This window comes from Eubalaena glacialis, chromosome 9, assembly GCF_028564815.1.
Source record: "Eubalaena glacialis isolate mEubGla1 chromosome 9, mEubGla1.1.hap2.+ XY, whole genome shotgun sequence".
Taxonomy (NCBI): Eukaryota; Metazoa; Chordata; class Mammalia; order Artiodactyla; family Balaenidae; genus Eubalaena; species Eubalaena glacialis.
In genome coordinates this window covers 3,612,332-3,630,092 of record NC_083724.1, presented here as the reverse complement: position 1 = coordinate 3,630,092, position 17,761 = coordinate 3,612,332, and the positions used below count along the sequence as shown (strand labels likewise).

The 17,761-nt window shown below is 65.9% G+C and overlaps 1 protein-coding gene across 6 annotated transcripts in view; it reads right to left on the bottom strand.

Annotated features, from left to right (window-relative positions):
• RXRA (retinoid X receptor alpha) overlaps positions 1-17,761 on the bottom strand; it is a 100,887-nt gene that overhangs the window by 58,889 nt on the left and 24,237 nt on the right. Inside the window, exon 1 of one of the 6 annotated variants that reach the window (XM_061199673.1) lies at positions 13,915-14,013. The exons of 3 other annotated variants lie outside the window; for them this stretch is intronic. The gene's annotated coding sequence lies outside the window, so the exon portion shown is untranslated. Of the gene's footprint in view, positions 1-874; positions 1,021-13,914; positions 14,014-17,761 lie in introns of those variants that run through there. 2 more of the 6 variants (XM_061199676.1, XM_061199675.1) reach the window with 2 other exon arrangements.

The following is a 17,761-nucleotide window of genomic DNA, read 5'->3' as shown; positions in this document are numbered from 1 at the left end:
CACCGTGGATAGACGTCACCCCACATGCCCTCTGAAGCCTCCGGAGACGCCCCCGATGGGGACAGACAGGTGGCTGCCCTCCCTGTCCCCACACCAGGAGACCAGGGGCCACACCTGGCTGCATCCCAGCATGTCAGGCAGCAGGATCCCCTCCCCAGGTGCCCGGGAGCCCCAGCCCAGCACCCCGCTAGGTCTTCAGACCCAGCAGGGTCTGGAAGCCGGAGAGGGAAGAGAAGCGTGTTATCCACGGTGGGACGCAGCGCCTTGAACACCGTGCTCGCCGCACGCGGAGACACGTGTCTATGCACATACATGTGTACGTGCGTGACTGTGCGTAAACAAGAGGTGTAAGGTCTCAGGTTAAATGGGCCTTGTGCTGGGAGGAGGGGGCCTCGCCCCCGGCCCGCACCTCCTTTTCCACCTCTGAACCGCAAGGCTGCAGGAGACGGCAGGGCAGCTGTGCGACGGTGCCCGCCTGGCCGGAGAGGGAAAAGGACTTCCCGAGGTCACTTGGCCGAGAGGGACCCAGCCGCCCCAGGCTGGACCTCAGAGCCAGGCCCGTAACTCCCAAACCCGGTCAGCACCCGAGGGGCGAGGAGACCCTGGGCTGGGCTGGGGGTGTGGGGACCTCACGGGGACAGGGCGACAGGACCCCAGAGGCCCTGGTCCCTCACACCCACACACACGTGTGTGCACCGCCCACGGAACGGAGCCCGATTTCACTCAAAGAGACAGCCAGCTCTCCGAACCTTCTGCTGCCCGGCCCCTCACCCTGCAGGGTGCACATCTACGCCATCCAAGTACCGGGAGGTCCCCGCGGCAGGGGCCGTCTGGCCCCGGGAGGGAAGCCCCAGGCCCTCGGGGCCGAACTCACCAGAGCCCTGGGATGGCCGGAGTGAGAGCTGCTCCCATCTTCCTGGAAGGGGCCTCGCCTCCTCCTGGGAGCCTGGTCACGCCTCTGTCCAGCCCCCGACCGACCGTCTGCTGAGCCGGTGGGGGCACCGGGCACTGGGAGCCCGGACTGGACAGGCCCACATACCGGCGTGTCCTCCTTCACCGGGAGGAGGCCTCTGCAGGGACAGGGGCGCCTGGGGACAGGGCCCAGCGAGAGGTCTCAGCTTAAGGCCTCTCCTCCACCTCCACCCCCCACCCCCATATCTTACGCAAGTGACAAGGGGGGAAAGGAGCCTCCGTAACTGAAGGAGTGGGAACCAGGTGAGAAACCGGCTGGCGCTCCCCAGGCTGAGGGCCTGGGCCTCCTCCAACCCCGGACCCCGGGACTCAAGCCGAGGAAACTCCTTCCGCTGCCCCTCAGACGGTGGAAAGAGTCCCAGGAGACGGAGAAGACCCAGGCCTACACCCGCTGCAGCTGAGCTCGGGCAGCCCGGGCCTGGAGCCCAGCGCTCACACTGGCACCTCCACAGGGTGAACGAGCAGGGTTGTTTAATAACAAATTACAACAAGCCCGCAGGAAGTGTCTTATCAGCAAGGATCTCCGGCAGGGCCGATCCCATGGACTGATGTCAGGGAGCTCCGGGAACGATTTAGCTTAATTAGCAGTTCCTGCACGATCAGCAAAAAGCGCTGGCTGAGCCAGGGCCCAGGAACCAGCGTGGCTGCCAGAGCCGGGTTCCTGGGTGACGCCAGAACCAGAGGTGCAAACAGGTTGCCGCGAGGCAGCACGGGCACTGCGGGCGCTAAGGCCGTCTCTGCCCCTCAGTGGGCGCATGGGCTCCCACGGGCCCACTGCACAGCTGGGCAAGTCGAGGCCCGGGAGACTGCACTCCAGGCAAACTCAAAGTCCAGGGCACACCTCAAAGGCCAGCCGAGAGAAGCCCACCACGCCCTCCCTGACAGCCCGACAGCTTGGCAAAAGTTCACATCCCGTCTATGAGCAGCTAGCTCCTTTACTGCTCTGTGCCACCCGCCACAGAGGCCCTAGACCACCACCTGGCCACCCCCTCCAAGGGCATGGAGTCAGGGGGCAGGCCTTGGTCCCAGGGCGCTGCATGGCCTCGGGCAAGGGATCCTCCGCTCCGGGCCTCAGTTCCCCATGTGTCCGTGGACGGCGCCTCCTGGCCCTTCAGACCCCAACACTGTTATCTCTAGGTGCAGCTTCTGGAACCAAGAAGACCAGGCCAGGCTGGCCCGGCTTGGGACGAGGCCCAAGCCCACTGGTGGGAGACGCTTGATCCCCACCCTCCCACGCCAAGGCCCTGCTGCGCTGGCCCCAGGCCGGCCTCACGCTGCCCGAGGGTGCTCAGGGCCGGGGCAGCGGGTGCCGGGGAGGGGGCCGCTCCCTCGGCCCTAGGAGCCCGCCGCAGCCGGGCGCTCTGTCACTGACACCAGAGGTAGCGAGTTCCAGAGGGGCCGGGGGAGCACAGGAGCAGCCCTGCCCTGCGCCCTGCTGAGGAAGCTGGAGCCGGCTGGAGATCATGTGGATTCCTGAGCCCGTGCCAAGGCCCTGAGACCCGGAGGGGCGGCGAGCCATGCAGAGGAGAGGAAGGCCCTCGCCCCCTCCCCATGCGTGCGGGGCACGCGCAGGGGACCACCCAGGCAGCGCCAACGCCGGAGAATCGCCCCCAGGACCGCAGTCCCTCCCTGGCCGCCTCCCCGCTGGGGCCTGGCGTCTCCCCGTCTCAGTCTCCCTGTGCGACCGGGCGCAGCACGGCCCCCAAGGCCTGGCCTGAGAGATGCTGACCAAGTGTCAACCCCACCCCCCAGAAAGGAAGGGGTGCAAGAGGCAGGCGCCAGACAAAATCCTACAGTCTTAAGGCTCAGGCCAAGAGAGAACCATGCTCCCAGAGGTAACTCGCCTGACCCCTGACCCTGACCCATCACCTCTGGGCTACCCACGGGCTCACACGGAGGGCCCAGCTTCATCAATGCTGAGCGTCTGTGTGTGCCTCCCCCCACCAGCCAAGCCCCCCAGCGTGGGACCCGTGCCCCAAGTCGGGCCTGACCCAGGCAAGATGAATGAATGGCGGGGTGGGGGGACTTGTGAATGGAGGGGTGAGTTCTGCCCAAAGCATCTTCCCTTCCATCCATGGAGCGTGCCAACTGCCCCTCCCCAAGTCCGCCCAGCTCCTCGGAGCCACACCACCAGGGCAGCCACCAAGGTCAGATGTAAAACCGGTCCATCCCAGGCCCGCCGAGGGACAGCAGGGCCCCAGTCCCCGCACACAGCACAAGCCACTGGGCCCCCAGCACCCCCGGCAAGGAAGAGCAGGGGGCCTGGCCACACACAGCACCAGGGCCTGCCATCCGGACCAAGGCCAGCGTGAGACCCACAGAGAGGCCAAAAACGCCCAGTCTCACACCGGAACCGGGTGCAGCTGCGTTTCTCAGGGGCAGACACACCTGCCAAACCCCATTCGCAGGGGCAGGGGCGGCCCACACTCCAAGCGCACCCAGGGCCAGGACCCAGATGCCTCCTTGGTTACCCGCCCAGGCACCGCTGCCCCCCGGGGAAACAGCTGGTGGGGCAAAGGGGTTTCGGCCGGGCACCAGCAGGCCAGTGGCTGTGACCCTGAGTCTCCATCTCTTTGTCTTTAAAGCAGGGGTCCCTGGGAGGACCCTGAGAGATGGCACACGGGGTGAGGGGCTTTCCCAAGGCCCATGTGCAGCCAGCCACAGTCATCAGCAGCCCCTGGCCACGCCACGCCCCCCCCCCAACCAGGAGCTGTCAGCTCACCCACCTCCTCCCTTCCAGCACCCGGACCCTGGCTATGCTGCCCACCCAAAACCTCACAGCCTTTACCACGAGACACGCCCCCCCAGATGCTGCGGGACTGCCCGCCCCCCACGGGGTGACCTTGGACGGGCACAACACTCTCCAGCCTCAATTTCCTCATCTGAGAGGGGGAGGGGGCGGAAAGGAGAAAGGACCTGGAGATCCTCATGTAATGTTCAAAAGCCAGGGCCGCAAACCAGGGCCCAGAGCCCACATCCCAGCTCATGGACCTCCTGCCCTGCCGGGACACACGGGTTCCCACCTCACGGCTTCTGCACCCTGGTCTGGAAGGTCTGGGCAAGACGCCGTGGACCTCGGAAACTCAGCTCAGCTCAAGATTTAGGGAGAAAGATCCATGACATCCCGCCGGTGGAAGAACCTAGAAAAGCAGGCTGGAGGAGGAGGGGGGCGGGGGAGAAGACCCGTCCGGGAGGAGGGTGCCCCAGCAACCACGCCCACAGCACAGACTGCCGTCTTTCGGGGGGGTTGCCGTTCTTTTCTCTGGCTGTGAAGTTCTTAGGAAAGGCTCTTCCCCCCCAAACTGCTAAAGCAAGTGGAGATGACAAAACGTTACCGCCCGAGGTTTCCGCGAAGGGCGCGACTATGTTTACCCAAAACTCACGCCACCTGCGTCTGCCCAAGCGCCGGCGCCCTGCCCCTCCCAAGCACCTGCTGGAAGGTGGGCGCTTCCCCCAGCGCGGGGAGGCCCAGCGGCCCCCCAGAACCCGGTGCTTTCACCGTCAGGAAGGGGCAGCGTGGGGCCGTCCTCCGAGGGCCGTGCTCAGGCGGACGGCAGCTGCTGCCGTGCCAGCCGAGCGTGACCGTGCACTTAGTACCTGGCACGGCCCAGGACGCGGGCTCCTGGAGGTGTGCTTGCCGCAGCCCCTCTACACAACCCTCTCTGCCCACGTGCGCCGTCGGCGCCTGCCTAGAAACGCTGCCAGCAAGTCACAGAAACGGCGGAGACAGGCGCCCCTGCAGGGTGAGGGGCGAGGAGCCCGCCAACAGGGCCCCACCCCTGGCCCATTGGGGCTGGGCGCTTAGATGGGAAACCAGCGAGCCGTGAAAGCAGCTGATCCTCTAAACGGACCCCTTCCACCTCTCCCCTCGGCACGGAGGGGGTGGGCAGACAAGGCCGGTGCCTCCTGGGCCCAGGGGAGGGGACGCCGCCTCTGAGGCCGGCCCTGCTGCCACCAGGCTATGCGGGGACAGGGAGCAGGGAGGTCCTGTTGCCCACTCACCACTCACAGTACACCCATCGCAGGACACGAAGACCCCCGGAAGGCTCCCCACCGCAGACAGAGCCCTGCAGGAAATGAGCGGCCAGCACCCCCAGGAGGGTGACCATACCATCCCGGACCTGTCAAAGGAAGGGGGTGGGAGGAGGGGCGCCAGCTCTGCGGTCATCCCCGTCCTCCTCTGACTAAGGACAGCAAGCGTTCGCCCAGACCGGGGCTGGGAGCTGGGGAGGGATGGGATGGCTGGGACGGTGGGCGCCTCGGGCCCGAGAAACGTGGTGTGGGAGCCAGGCTCAGGCGGGGCCGGGGGGCGGGGAGGCAGGGCTTCTGGCGGAGGAGAAGACCCCTCCGCAACTCCCGCTTGGAGCCCTGCCAGCCAGGCTTGGCCACCATCAAGGGCGTCCACCCCGGCCAGGAGCTGGCCACGAGAGACGAGTGGCTCAACACAGACCCTGAGGCTCACCCCTGGGGACCTCCAGTCTCTCCTGCTCGGGGAAACGACTCACGTGGCCCCAGGGCCCCCCGCCCCAGGGAGAGAAGGCGGCCCATCTCTGGGAGGCGGCTCTGCGACCTCGAATACCACCGTTTATTCGCTCAGCGCACCCGCGGCCGCAAGCGCTGTGCCGGGTGCTGGGTGCACAGTGGGGACACGGCCAGCTCCACTCCCGCCCTCTGGAAGCTCAGCCGGGCAGGGCTGGGGGAGACCCTGGAGCAGCCACCAAAACACGCTGCCTGTGGCAGGAGGGAGAGACGTGGTGCTGCGGGAGCGTCCACAGGGACCACAGCGGGCGCGAGGGGTCCGGGAGATGCCCCCGGCCCCGCACAGACCTCTGGCCCCCATACACGAGACGATCAGGAGCCACGGGGGGCAGGTCAGGCAAGGAACACGCGGGGCCGGGGCGGGCGATGGGGACGCTGAGGCACGAGCGGGGACTGCCACGAGCAGCAGGGACAAGCACGGCCACTTTCCGGAGCCACGTCCCTCCTGACCCCCTCGGGCAGTGGGACAACGTCCAGGAGAGGCAGTGCTGGCCAGGGGCGAGCTCAGGGCTGGGAGGGGGCCAGAGCTGGGGCACGTCGCCTGCACCTCTGTCACCTGCACCTTCTGGCCACAGCTGTCCCAGCCCCGCCTGGATGGACTCGGGCTGGAAAGAGCGAGAGGGACGGGGTTGGGGAGGGGGGGTAGCAGGGGGTGATGCGAGGAGGGACAACGGGGCCCGACGCGCCGTGACAGCTGGGCAGGTCCTGAAATGGGCCGCTGCGCACAGTGGGTCACAGGTCCAGACGGCGTCAAGGCCAGCGTGGGGACAGCCGCCCTGCCGCGAGGGAGGCCTCGGTTTCCCCACCTGTGACGTGAGCTCTCCAAGTTTCCTTCTGGCTCTGAGACCAGGTGCCGGACCCAGAGAAAGCTCCAGAGTTAATCAGTTGATGAACAAATTAGCAGAATGGTCACCGCATTACTCTGATGAGTTAGATGCCAGGACGTATGGCAAAGTCAAGTCTGACCCCGAAAGGCTGCTCGCTCCCATCAGATAAAATCCGAGCGGAGCCCGGAGAGGAGGCGCTGCCCGCACCAGGCTCAAAGGGAGCAGGGGGCCGAGCCAGGCACCGCGGGGGCTGCCCTGGCGGGAGGCACCTCACAAACCCTGCCAGGCCTCCTGGGTTCCCAGTCCCCCCCAGAGGCGGCTCCCAGACCCCAGACCAGAGCAAAGATGGGGCTCAGCTGGGGCTCTCACAGCCCCGGGGGATGGGCCCCGGTCCCAGCCCAGGACCCCTTCGCCCAGCCTGCCCGACAGCCCCGTTCAGCGCCCGCCCGGCCTGCCCCCGCCTCGGCCCCCCGCGTCCACCATCACCCAGGCGAAGTCCCAGGTCTCGGCCCGGCCCGGGGGCAGCCCCACTCCCAGGGACCCCAGGCCTTGGATGGGGCTACTCCCTCCAGGAGGTCCTGGCCAGAACTCCTCCCTGGGTGGTCCTGGATCCCGGGTTGCCCCCGGACAAGTCAGGCCCTGCGACCGAAGCGGGGGCCCCTCTGCTGCCAAAGACCTTTCAACAGGCTTGAAAGCAGCTTCTGGACGAGGGGTGCTGGGCAGGGCGCAGCACCCACGTCGTCCCCGCCGCCTGTCCTCCAGACGAGGAAGCGGGCTCAGGGATGCGAACTCGAACCCGGCACTTCTGCAAGGCCACAGGGCACACCCGGCCTCACTGTCACAGCGCGATCCCGTGACCAGCGGGGGTGGGAGCGGGGAAGGAACAGCTGCTTCCTGCCAGCTCGGCCCTAGCCCCGACCACACGGGAATCTGCAGCCTGTCACCGGCTCAGGCAGCGGCCAGACGCCGACCCCTCACCCCGCAGCCTGGGCAAGGCCCCCGAGAGCAGCGTGCGGCTCCCAGCCCGGGCCCCGGGGACCCTGGGACCACCCCACCACCCCCCCACCTCCCCCCCAACCCCCCCCACCCCCGGCCAGACAGTGAGAGCAGGGGCTTTAGGTAAGAGCCTGGGGGCTCCTGCCACCTCTGCCTCCTGGGGGGTTAAGTGGCCGTGACAAAACCAGCCCGGATCACGGCTGAAGGACCGGACGCGGCACTCAGCACCGCCAGTCCCACCCCAGCTCAACCGCCTTGCCTGGCTCCTCGCCCCCTCTCCAGCCCGGAACCCCGGGAGGCCCCAGAACCTTCTGCCTGCCCTTGGTGGGGCGACAAGGAGCCTCAGTGCGTGAGCCCCTTCCCTTCACAGGCCAGGCCCACCAGAGCCCCCCGGGCCGCCCTGCCCAGATAGACAGATGGCCTGAAGCAGCCCACGAGAGGAGTGGCCAGGAGGTGGGCCGGGGCACCAAGGGCTGTCACAGGACCTCCCAAACCATGGCTGTGTGTTTGGGGAGGGCGGGGGGTGGACACAGGAGGGGCTGCCTGCCACCTGCCCCCGCCAGGGCTCCACCGCGGCTGGTTCCGACTCCAGAGCCACATGTACCTGCCCTCTCCTGGGATTCAGGCCACAAACGATTACTCGGTTTCTTATTACTTATTCAGCAGAGTGAGTGATGGGTCCTTCTTAACCAATCTTCGGGAAAAATCAAGCCCAGGCCCACGGAGAGAGGGTGGGGGGCCAGCCTCCTCCCCTGGGGTCCCACCCTCCCCAGCCCGACACCCTCCAGACAAAGGCATACACAGTGTCCCCTGAGAGGGCGCAGAGCCCAGAGGAGAATGAGGACAACGATTTATGGAATTCATTTTCCACGGAGCTCGGGGGCTGGGGGCTGGGGGCTGGGCGGATGGGGGGCTGGGAGCTGGCGACGCACCGCCGGGCAGAAGCGTCAGAGTGAAGAGGGATGAGGAGGAAAGGGAGTGAAGCCAGAAGAAAAAAGTGCCCGGGGAGGGGCAGCCTGGGGTGGCAGGCACCCCCCGCATGACTAATTAGCTGGTTACTGGCGAATAATGAGCAGAGGTGCCCTCCAAAACACGAGAGGCCCCAGGGCAGCCCCGACAAGGGAGCCCCATCAAAGCCGCCTGGGCCCTGCAGCCTTCCCAGGCTCTGCGTGGCCTCGGGCAACCACCGCTGGGCCTCAGTTTCCCCAGATGTTCACTGAGACTGGTGGCTTTCAAATCCGGTTCTTAAGCACCTTCATTTAGATGGGGCGGGGGACCCCCAGCCCTGGCCCAAAGGGAACACCTCACCCTCCTCGCCTGTCCCTACGGATGGCCTGGGAGACCCGCCCCCACCAAGGCCCCCCACTCTCTGCTGCAAACCCTGTTACCTCCTGGGCCTCACCCCAAACTTCTCCTGCACCAGGAGGTGCTCAAACGCTCCCTGAACTGAACGGGCCCCTCTGCCTTGGAAAGGGGGAGGTGACACAAGGCTTAATGAAAATCCCCCCCACGTGGGGTGTGAGCCTCTCGGTGATTCCAGCTTGGCCCACAAGGCTCCCCTGCACCCCTTCTTTCCTTCCGCTTTTCTAAGCTCTAGGGGATGCTGAGACACACACCTCCCCCTTCCCTCCCTGAGCCCGCAGCAGTGAATTGTGAACTGCGGGGCTCCTGGCCTTCTGCCCTCATGCACAGCACGCTTTCATACACAGGCCAGGCTCAGACCTGCCGGCATTCCCAAGGCTGCCACCACCGCCTCGCGGAGACCCCAGCCCTGGCCCAGGCCTGCCCCAGAGCAGCTTGTGTCGGGCAGGGCTGAGCGGTCCTGCCCCATCCTGCTGACAACAACGGCAGGGAGAGGCAGGGGAGGGAGAGCCTGGGGGCAGCGCTGCTCTACTGAAACAGCACCAAACAGAAGCCTGGAAACCCAGATTCCTGGAGAATTCTCTGGAACTGGACCTTGTTAGCTCCCGCATACAACACGTCCAGGGCTCCCACAGGGTCAAGTCCAGACCCGGCACAGGCCCTCTGGGACCAGCCCAGGCTCAGGCCTTGACCTCCCCGCAAGAACCCAGAACTCCCCTTTCACCTCTGGGCCTCTGCAAATGCTGTTCCCCCATCCGTTCCCTTATCTAGACCTGCAGGTTGTTGCCTCTTCCAGGAAGCCTTCCCCCAAGCTCCACCCCAGCCCAGGTTGACGGAGGCCCTTTCACCCTGGACTACAGCTGCCCACATCCTGCCCGTCGCCCCAACTAGACCCTGAGCCCTTGCCTACCTCCTGCCTGGAAGTGGCCTCCTGCCCAGCTCACAGCTCATCAGGCCAGGACACTCACCAGGTGAGGACACCCAGCCTGGGCTGGGCAGAACTTGGCGGTCTGGGCTCTGACCTGGGAAAGCAGTTACTGTTGGCTCCTTCCTTGGTCGGGGGTAGGGTGGCCAGCGGCAGCCCTCTTAGAAGTGACACACGGCCTCCCATGGGGACCCCTCTGAAGGACACAACCCTCGGGTGGGCAGGCGACCAGGGTCTGTCCACGAAAACACACGCAGGGGTCGCACCTCACTCCCGCCATGCGTCCCGAAGGATCCCCAGGCCACACACAGCCCGTCCTCCCGCCTGCCTTCCCGTGTTCCCGGGGCACCGTGGATAACTGCAGCCGCCCCCGGCCTCCTCCTCGGCCGTCACTTCTCCCCGCTGCCCTCGGGCCTGCCACAAGCTGCCGCCACGGTCTCATCCTCTGGTAAGCCAGGTCACAGGCTGCCAGGGCCAAACTGGTCAACTTACAGAGAAACCACAATTTACACCCCCTTTTCTAGGAACGTGGGCTCCGCCCTGAGGGTGGCCCTCCTTATTTCTGAAACAGGTCCGTGTCCTGGGAGGTTCTGACTAACAGAAACCCAACTTCTGCTTGGGTAGAGCATTCCCTCCCTAAACGCCGCTCAGGACCGTGTCCACCACTGCATCCCCGGGCCTCAGGGGGCCTGGCGGGCGTGGGGTCACCAGGGCCTCAGCAGCTCCCGCCCTCCCCTTGACCCAGCCGTCCCGGGCCTGGCACAACTCCTGTGGACAGACACCCTCCTCCAACCCCACCCCCGGGGCCCAGGAGGAAACCGAGGCCGGGAAGGGCCTGACGTCACGCAGCTGCAGGACAGGGGCTGAGGCGAGACCCAGCTCCGTGCAGGCCTCTCCCCGGCCCCGCAGAGCCCGCTTTTCCCCAGGACGGGGCCAGGGGAGCAGGGAGGAGGGTGCAGGCGCGCCCCGCAGCAGCCGACCCTGGCTGGTTTCTCCTCCCGGGGAGCAGGCCCTCCACCGGGGGCCAGATCCAAACCCGTCCAACTGCCCCGGACGACCCAGCGCCGGGCGACTATCTGCTCCATCGCATTACGCAACCCGGCCCCCAGCGAGTGATTGCAACAGGCCGCAGGGCCGCAGATAAGCAGGCGGAGGTGCAGGTTGGGGGGACTGGGGGCGGATTTTTGCTTTGCTTTGTGTCTCGTTTCTGCTCCCCAGCCCGGCTCGGGCCCTGAGGCTGCTGGGTGGGGAAGGAGGCAGGTGAGGGGGCCCCGGGAGACACCCTCTATCAGGGTCGGGGCTGAGCAGGCCCCAGGCGAGGGGAGGCCTTTCCCAGCCGTGTGGGCACATGTGCCGCCAGCCGAGCTGTGACCCTCGCCTCAGCAGGACCCTGATGAGAAAGCCCACCCTCCCCGTCTGAAGCCCAGCGGTGTCTGGTCCAAGAGCCACGAACAGGATCACCCCCGTGCGCCCGGCACGCAGGGCCGTCACTTGGGGGCAGGGAGGGCCCCACTCCCCCCAGCCTCCTCTGTGCACAGGGTCCCCTCCCTCATCAGCAGGGCTGGGGGGCGGGCCTGAAGAGGAGCCCGCCATGGGGACCCTCGCGCCCCGTGGCCCACCCACCTGCCAGGGATTTTTTCTCACGCCCAGATGGTGAGCCCAGCCCGAGGCCAGGCCCGGGGACCCCAGACCCCGCCGCCACATGCTCCAACTTCCCAGCGTGAGCCAGACCGTTCCCACCCGCCCTACAGAGACCCGGCGAGGCAGCGCTTTATTCTCCCCATTTCAGTGATGAAGAAAGCAAGGCTCGGAGTGCTTGAGTAATTTGCCCACGGGCCCCCTGCTCCCCAGTGGGGGCCCCCCTAAAAGCCTGACGCTGTGCCGCTCACTCGGGACCAGCCTACCCAGCCCCACAGGGTTGGGGCAGGGAAGCTGGGCGAAGGTGGGTGGGCCTCCCGAGAAGGCCCCCAGCCCGTCCCAGCCCGCCTGGGGTGGCAGGGAAGGAGCAAAGGCCAGCAGGGTTCATGCATCCCCGGTCACCAGGAAAAGGAGGCCTGGCCTGGGAGAGCTCTGGTGGGCCCCACTCTGGCTCCCCGTGGGGACACACCACCCTGCCTCTCTTCGGAGGCATCCAGGTCCAGCAGCCATCCCAGACCTCGTCCCCCAAACCCGGCTGTGGTCAAACCCCCCCCCCAAGGGCTTATCTGACACCCTTAGGCTGACACCCTTATCTGACACCCTCAGGCTGACACCCTCACAGGCTCTGCTCCCCTGGGACCAGGGAGCCACAAAGCTTTCCAAAAAATGCAGACTCCAGGGCAGGGCAGAGCCAGGGCCCTGGGAGGAATTCCCCGCACAGCTGCAGGTTGCACAACGGGCCAGGTCTCTACCTGCCTCTGCAGTGTTGCAAGGACCCACCGCCCTTCAGGCTGGAGAACAGAGCGAGGGCAGAGGCCGGTACTTCCCCCACCCTCGGTGGGGGCAGGGTCCGGGCCTCCCAGACCTTGCAGCACTCAGCCCTGGCCACAGAGGACGCTTTGCAAACCTCTCTGCAGGTAGCCGCCATCCCATCCCTCCTCTCGGGCTCTGCTGGCCCCCGAACTCTGGGCCTGTGCCTCTCCCTTCCCACCCCACCCAAGAGGTGAAGCCCAAACAAGCAAAGATTCACCAAAACTGACAAGCAGTGATTCCCAAGACTGGCTGAGCCATGAGCACCGTTCACCTTCCCAGCCTCCCGAGGGCAGATCAGGAAACTGAGACTGGGGCAGGGTGGGGGGAGGTGCCCGACATCTTCCTGACCCCGGATGAGGGTCCGGCTGGTCTTCATCATCTGCCTTTCAGTTGCTAGGGCTCCCTGCCCCCTACAAGTCAGACTGGCCACCTGGCCCAGCTGGGGAGCTCAGATGCCCAGCCCACCAGACACTGCTCACACTAACCCTGGGGACCCACAGCACAGAGCCTGGGACCTGGGCCTGCACTTCCCCAGGTGAGGATGGACTCCGGGGCAGAAAGAGGCAGAGGGGAGCCAGGCACAGGGGAGGGCTCCTGCCTGCAGGGAGGGGGTGGCCCAGCCCCAGCCCCACCCGGAACCCCAAAGGCCAACCTGGGCAAAAGAAAGGAAGCACGCCCCTCCTGCAATCACGGGTCCCGGGCACTCCTGGAACAGAGACCCTGCTCATGCAGCTTCCTGAGAGCAGGGGAGCCAGTCTCTGGGGGGTCCCTCTGGCCCGAACACCCCATGACACTGAGGCAGGCTCCCCAACTACCAGTGGAGACTTTCTAGTGGCCTCAGTCCCTACATGCCCACGCCCATCGCCGGCCCTGGAAGGCCCACAGGCACTGGCAGGGAAGTCAGCGTGCAAAGGTCTGCGGGATGGGAGCCACAGATCAGGGACTCAGATAAGCATCACCTGAGGAGCGTGGAGGGCCCGGGACACGGCGCCAGGTCTGACCCAGACCTGAGACCTCTAGCAACAACAGAGCTCCTGAAGATTTAAATCTCCTGGGAAGACACACAGACACACACACACACACACACACACAGACACACACACACACACACACACACACACACACACACACAGAAATGGAGTTACAGGAAGGATACTGGGGAGCACCTGGCCCGGATGATGACTGCACGTCAGTGTCACCCAGGGGCTGCTGAAAAGCCCCAGTGCCCAGGCCCGGCCCCCAAGGCTGCTGATCTAATTGGTCCAGGCATGGCCTGGACACCCGCAGTTCTGAAGGCTCCCGTGCTTTCAAAGGAGGGCAAGGCAGAGAGGGTTAGGGTTAGGGTTAGGGTTAGGGTTAGGGTTAGGGTTAGGGCAGCCAGGGTGAGAAGCTCCGACCGGGCCAATTTCACAAATCCCTCAGGCCTTCTCGCGCCAGCCTGTTCAAGGAGGGAGAATGCAGAGTAACCCGCGGCGGCATCGGCGAAAAATTCTGGAGGAGTTACGATGACCACGGACACGGCCTCATCATTCAGCTCCTGGCGACAGAGCCCAATCCCATTAGCTGCGGACGCCGGCAGACCCAGGATGTCAACGGCGCGACACGCACCTCTCCTGCCCCTGGTCTCCCTGCTCGCCATCACTGCACCCCTCCGAGGCCCCAGAACTTCTCCCGCTGAGCCCCTGGCGGCCACGATCAGTCAGTCAGAGAGGCCTGCGGGCTGGGGCCTGTGGGCTGGGGTCTGTGGGCTGGGGCAGACCTGAGTCCCTGCTCCAGGGGCCTGGTGACCTCTGCTCCCCGAGACGGCACCTCTTGCTCACCCAAGCCCATTCCCTGCAGCACCTGTGGAACACCGTCCCGAACTGCAGACACAGCTTTCTAAGGGCACCCTCAGCGTGGCTTGGCGATGTGTTTGGAACTGTCCGTGAGTCTTTCCAACATCATCAGGGAGACGTCAGGCATCCCAGGTCACAGATGGCTCGGCTCGCCAAACGGGTACACCTAGCCCTGGAAACAAACCACCTTCTAAAGGGACCGGAAGGCTTCAGGGAGAAACGGCCCCTTCCCTTCCCGAGGCCTGGTATCACTGCCCAGAGGGCACCTCAGCCCTCCTGCCCTGAGAAGGGGTTGGCGGGAGGGCAGACGACCCGCTGGCCTGGAGTAGGAGGGCTGTATCCAGGCCACCACCTTCAGGAGGACCGCAAGGCCCAGCTGGACACACTGGGGACACACAGGTTCCAAGAAGCTGACAGGGCATCACTTAGTAGAGTCTGAATTCTTTTGAACACAAGGGAAGGTTTGCTGAAAGAGGGGAATGTCCAGGGCGGCCACGTGAAGGGAGACCAGCCTAACGCCCCTGCATGTACACACATGGCAGCACGAACACACGCACACACACGTGCACACTTGCACAAATGCACACACATGCAGGCCAGGCCGCCAGATCCCCCTCCACTTCTGTCCACCAGGCCCAGGCCTCCCACACCCAGGGCTGTCAGAAATTCCACCTTCTGGGGACCTTCGTGAGCACAATTCCAGCAGCCTTTAAATCCGTCTGAGAAAATAAACATGCCCTGTCCCCAGCAGAGCCGGCTCAGGCCAGTGTCTGCCCTTGTCTCCTCGGGCCCCAGAGTCCTGGCTGTGGGCCCACCCCTCCCAGCCACCCCGGTAGCCCCAGCCCCTCCTGCCAGCGCCAAAGGGGGATCCGTACCCCAACTCGGCAGACACTGGAGGGCCCTGGCCAGTCCACTCACCCTCCCAGCCCACGCACCCGGGGCCCAGCCCGACGGCAGGGGGAGAACCCAGGGCGCAAACTGCCCTCTGCCTCCCCGGGTGCAACCAGTGCCCACTGCCCTCTGCCTCCCCGGGTGCAACCAGTGCCCACTACCCTCTGCCTCCCCGGGTGCAACCAGTGCCCACGCTAGGAAGTGGCGGCCCCGTCCCCCAGGAGACAAGGAAGACAGGGGAGACCATGCTGAGACCTGCTGCCCTGGGCCAGGGAAGATGAACAGATGGGGCAGGTGTGCCCAAGGCGCTCCAGCCCACGCAGCTGCCCCCGACCCCCGGGACGCGCAAACGGAGCGGGCACCTCGCTCTCCCAGAGGACTGCGCCCGACCGCGAGCAGGCCGCTCTCTGCGCCCCATACGACGCGCAGGGGCTGCTAAGGACCGACGTGGAGCCACTCCCCGTGCTGGCCCCGCACTCGGCCCCCGGTCAACCCCATGACACCCGCACCCTGACTCTGTTTCGCAGGGGAAACTGCCGCCAAGTCAGGCGGGAGCTGCAGGACGTGGCCGGGGCACGCGGCCCCCAGCGCCCGCCGGCAGCCGGGGATCAGCGCCGGCCCCGCCAAAGGAAAACAAGGGAGGCCCAGCAGAGGGTGGCTGGAGGCTGGGTGGTCCAGACACTTAGCCTCGCACGGTCTGCTCTGGGCGCGCGGCCACCTCTGCCCGCTGCTAGGCAAAGGCGAGGTGGGGAGGGGCACGGCAGTGCTGCCAAGCCCTGGGCCGCCCGTCTGTGGGCCCGGAGTGGGACCCCTGCGCCCTCCCTGGTGCCCGAGACACACCCGCGGGCCCTGATGCACCCCTGAGGGCCCTGGCGAGCGGCCACCAGGCCTGGCTGGATCCCCCAGCCCAGCCCCGCCAGGGTGTTCAACCCGCCCGTCAGGAGTGGCAGGGTCCATCCACGTCCAGGCTGCCCCACGGCCCGGGAGGCCTGGGGGCGGCTCACCTGCCCCCTGCCTCGCCACGTACCCATCACACACCTGGGCAGGCCCAAAGCCCACCGCAGCCCTGGGACCAGGCCCTCGATCCCTCGGCCCTCAAGCCCAGAACACTGTCCCCTGGCTGCACCCAAGCCCCTCACACAAGCCCCTCACACATCACACCCTCCTGTGGGGCCATCGGGGCTCCAACTCCCCACAAATCAGGCCTCCTGACCAACAGGAAGCCAGACCTCAGCCCCCCAGGCTCTCCCCCTCCTGACACACGTGCACATGTGCACACGGGCACACAGAGACCAGAGTCTGCCACCCCCCACCCCGCCACATACAGACCAGAATGACCCCACCAACACCCCAGCCACACACACCCCACCCCCAAGAGGCCGGGGCCACAGCCTCTGCACGGCCTCCACAGACCTCCCCGAGGCCCCCGTGCACCCACTCTCACAAACCCCCCTGGGCGCTGTTCACCTCTCATTCTGATGCTTAAAAATTCATTCACGGCTCCAGATTGGCTATTACACCTCGGCTGTAATTAAAGAGGCCCGCAGAACGGCATTTTAAACAGCAGTGTCATTTTCTCATTGACGAGGCTCCATCATCAAAAAAAAATACTCAAACAGGCCTGAAACGGAGCCGGCGCCCCTCCTCCACCCTCTCGGAGCAGGGGACGAAGGTTCAGCTTCAATTTTTAATCTGCTGATGAAATATTCACAGGCCAGGGAGGAGATCACGTTTCCCAAGGTGTAGGATCCCTGCCCTCTCCAGGGGCTCCCCGAGCTGGGAGGACGCCGAGTTTGGGGTGATGAGGTCAAGGCGGGGGTTGGACACCTGCCCGCCCCGCAGCCAGCACCCTCTCATCGCCTGGGCCACAGGCTTTTCCCTCCCCTGCGCCCTGCCCTGGGTACATCACAAACTCCACTGCTGGGGGTGGGGGGGGGGCTTCCAGGGGGTGACTCCTTGGAGGGGGACACAGGCCCAACGTCACCAGCAATGTCCCCCCGGGCCTCCTGGTCCCAGCCCTGCCATGTCTGGACCTCCAGTGCCAGGCTAACCTGCTGCAGGAGAACCAGCTCCGTCCCCAGCACTGCCGTTTCCTAAGCGAAACATCAGAGGCCCAGCCCCTAACGCCAGCATTTCCTCATGATCAGGCATTTACACCTCAAGGCTGCAAACGCTGCTCGTGATGGTTAAGTCGGCTGCCACCCCGTTTTACAGGCGGGGATACTAAAGCAGAGCGGAGAGGCCCTGGCCGCCCTCCCAGGGCGTCTGCCCACCCTCACCGAGGAGCACGGGAACGGCCAGGTGAGAAAGGCATGTGACACTCAGCCTCTGGCGGTCGCAGTGCAGCCCCTGCGCCCTCACAGAGCCACCGCGCACAGTACAGATGAGGCCACGGAGCCAGCGAGAGGGGTCCCAGGACCCTCAGCTCCCTGGAACGCGTCCCCACGTGCAGCGGGGCGGGCGAGGACCCCGGCCCACCTCCTTCCCGCCTGCCTCCGAACAGAGGATGAAAACATTCCAGATGAGCAGCCCCCTGGGTGGGAGGGGTGGTGAACGAGGCCGCCATGCCCGGCCGGGCACCGAGAGCAAGGCCCTTCAATTTCCTGCGCAGGCCACACGGTGAGCACAGCCAGAGGACACATCCCTGGGCCTGGCATCATCCATCCTGGGCAGTTGGCCGGGTGCCCGCTGTGCCCTCCGCAGGGGAAGACCCTGGACGGAAACTACGGGCCTCTGAGGAGCATGGCCCCTCCACAGGCAGCCCCGGGGAACCCGCAGCCACCGACCCGCCACCCGTGGGCCTCTGCACCACCAGCTGCGAGACCAGGATGGGCAGCCTCCTCTACAGATGCGGGAACTGAGGCTCAGAGGAGCCGGGGGTCTCTAACGCCAGTGGTGTGTTTGGCCCTCCACCCTGCAGTGCCAGCACCCCCCAGGGCTCTAGAAGGTCCATCCCCTCCCTC